This window comes from Macrotis lagotis, chromosome 4 (assembly GCF_037893015.1).
Source record: "Macrotis lagotis isolate mMagLag1 chromosome 4, bilby.v1.9.chrom.fasta, whole genome shotgun sequence".
NCBI classification, from domain to species: Eukaryota; Metazoa; Chordata; class Mammalia; order Peramelemorphia; family Peramelidae; genus Macrotis; species Macrotis lagotis.
Window position 1 is genome coordinate 188,696,153 of NC_133661.1, and position 3,210 is coordinate 188,699,362.

General features: G+C 39.1%; 1 pseudogene; it reads right to left on the reverse strand.

The window, feature by feature from the left end:
- Positions 1–722: 722 nt before the first annotated feature.
- On the reverse strand, positions 723–2,096 carry LOC141522817 (insulin-like growth factor 2 mRNA-binding protein 1 pseudogene; annotated as a pseudogene).
- Positions 2,097–3,210: the final 1,114 nt, after the last annotated feature.

The window sequence follows — 3,210 nt, forward strand, 5'->3', positions numbered from 1 at the left end:
CTCATCCCCTCATTTTCCACAAGCTTTCTGGACCAACCAGTATTCCCCACATCTTTGTCTGCTCCCCTGATCCCATAAGAGAGAGACTTGATACCATTTTAGTCTAGCCACAAGGGCCAGAAATGGGGAGCATTATGTGATTACCAGGTCCTCAATGGAGCTGAAGCTTTGCCAAGGGTAACTATTGTCCCTCCTTCTGGGTTCTCACATCCAATTGTTAAAACAGACTTCAGCCTTAGAGTGATGGGAATAGTCGCAAGGCACTTGACATGGACACATTGCCACATATGTGAATCCATGTGATAGGTGGGGAGATTCATAGGATAAAATGCTAATAAGGGTTAAGGAAATTTATTTTAATTTTTCCCTTGAATCATCTACTTCAGATCAGTTCCTGGGAACTCTTGTAAATGTAGATCATTTTAATTAAAACTTTTTCCTTTCTATTTTATTCTATTGAGTCTAAAGGGTAAGCATGATTATTATACTCTTCCCTAGGATTATGGGTTCTCCCTTTGGGGAAATCTTGAAATACCTAGGGCTGTAGTCAACATACAACAGTTCCCATTTTCCCATTGTAGGAAAGATGTAACTACCATGAGTGAATATAGTTCAATGAAGTGTGAGGACAGAAATATTTTCACCAATTAATGGGTAAAATTTTGGGGTCCTATTTGCAAAGGCAAAACTTGACATATAAAAACAGACATCTCCCACCATCCTCAATATGTGGAAAAAATAAGAACCTCTGAAGGTCCAGTGATGGTGTTTCTGGGGGGAGAAACCTTGATGTAAGCACTGGCAAACTCTGATAGCTGTTTAATGTGCTGCCCCTTCTTGTCACTGATGGAACCCACTGCTTGGGCAGGGATGAATACCTGTACCATCTCTTGCTCTGGAGACTGCATGAAGAAGCTATAGGGAAGAGCCCCTGAGACACTATTTGGAGGAGGGGGAACAGCATTGGATGAGACTGGGAAGAGGCCCACAGCAGCCACGTTAAGGCCAGGGATCTAATGAGATTGTAGACTCATGGCTGCTACATCATTCTCATTGGCATCACAAATTTTCTTCATAACCTCCTGCTCAGCTTTACAGCAATTCTCAGTAGAGTCCTTAATTTTGATGGTCCTCTCTGGGTTGTAAAGGGTCAAATCCTGCAATGAAGAAATGGTGATTTTGGTCACTGTATCTTGTTCCATTTTTTCAGGTTTCTCCCTTCTTTGTCAATCAGTGCCCCTCAAAATTATTGTGGGCCAGGATCTTCAGGGGGACCTCATCAGCTGTCTTGGTATATTTTATTTCTTTCTGCATGATTTCGAGAATCATCTTGCAAGCAGAAGAGCATCCTTCTGGGGTAAAGTGGATGGTGATGGCCTTTTCAGCTTCTCCAGAATTCTCCTTTCAGTGAACATCAATTTTAGACTGGGTCTGTTTGGTAATTTTATTGATGGTGGTTCTTTCCTTGCCAATGATGGTGCCCACATATTGGGTGGGCACCAGGAGCCTCAGGGGAATATCCATTGGCTGTTGTTTGGAAGAAGCACCTGCCATCACAGGTGAGTCCTGGCAGGGTTGACCTCAGAAATTTAAAGCCTCCCCAGCATCCATTCTCAGGACCTTTAGCCATCTGCTCTTCTGGAATATAGGAGAACTTTAGTGAATAGTTCTCCAGCTGGTGGACTTTCAACTTAGTGATCATTTACCAGGTCTGTTCCTGCTCAGAATAAGTAACATTCACCACTGCAGTCTCACTCTCAGTGTTTGCTTATTGGCAGCTCTCTACTGTGCTGTACTGAGCCAGCAGGTTGTTCAACACCTCCCATCTAAGTTGAGGTGGGATATTTCAGATCTAATTTTTAGGGCTCCTTTGCTTTTTGGGGGTACAGAGTGTTCAGTCTCCAGTCTTTCCCCCTATAGTTACACTTTCCCCAAAAAAAATTTTGATGGCTTTCATTGTCCAGTCTTTGTTGGGACAGTCCAGGAAAGCATAGCCCAATTTGACCAAGAACTGGCCACTCTAGATCCACAAACACTTTCTCCAAGTCTATTGGGGTGATGCTTTCAATAAAATTACCAATGTAGAGTTGATTCATGGTGGCGGCTTTAAGAGGCTGGAGGGAGTCCTCCAGATTGTCAAGCCAAGAGGGAAAAGATGACAATCCTAGGCCAAGAGGTGGGGAGGAGAGCCTAATATGGAAATGTTAAAAATGATTGTACATGTACAACCTGAACAAAATTATTTGTTGCCATGGGGAGGGGGAAGGGAAGAGAGGGTGTTAGGAAAAATGTGGAATTCAAAAATTTGCAAAAGGATAAATGTTGAAAACTATCTTTGTATGTAATTGGAAAATAATACATAAACTGATAAAATTGAAAAGTTTTTGCAAAAACAAAACCAATGCAACTAAAATTAGATGGAAAGCAGAAAATTGGGAACAATTTTTACAGTCAGTATTTCTGATAAAGTGCTCATTTCTAAAATATATATATATATATATATATATATATATATATATATATAAAACTGTCAAATTTATAAGAATACAAGTCTTCACAATTTGATAAATGACTAAAGGATATAAACAAGTAGTTTTCAGATGGAGAAATTAAAACTATCTTTGGTCATTTTAAAAAATATTCTAAATAACTATTTAATAGAGAAAATATAAATAAAAACTCTGATGTACTACTTGAGAACTATCTCACTGAATAACACAGAAAATGGAAATGATGAATGTTGGAGAGGATGTGAAAAACAGGCACACCAATGCATTTTTGGTGGGATTTGGGATCAAATTTTTCTGGAGAGTAATTTGAAATCATGCCCAAAGTACTATAAAACTGATTAAATCCTTTGATCCAACAATGCCACTACTAAGTCTATATCACAAAGATTTTAGAAAAAAATGAAACAAAGGACCCACAAGTACAAAAAATATATATTCTAGCTTTTTTGTGGTGGTAAAAAATTTCAAATTGAGGGGATGCTCATCAATTGGGGAATGGTAGAGCAAGTTCTGATATGTTAATGTAACCAAATGCTAATGTTCCATAAAAAGTGATGGGCAGGTAGATTTCTGAAAAGCCTAGAAAGATTTACTTAAACTGATGCAATATGAAGTGAGCAAAACCAGGAGAACATGGTACACAGTAATACCAGCATTGTGGGGTGATCAACTATGAGAGACTTGGTCTTCTTAGCAATGA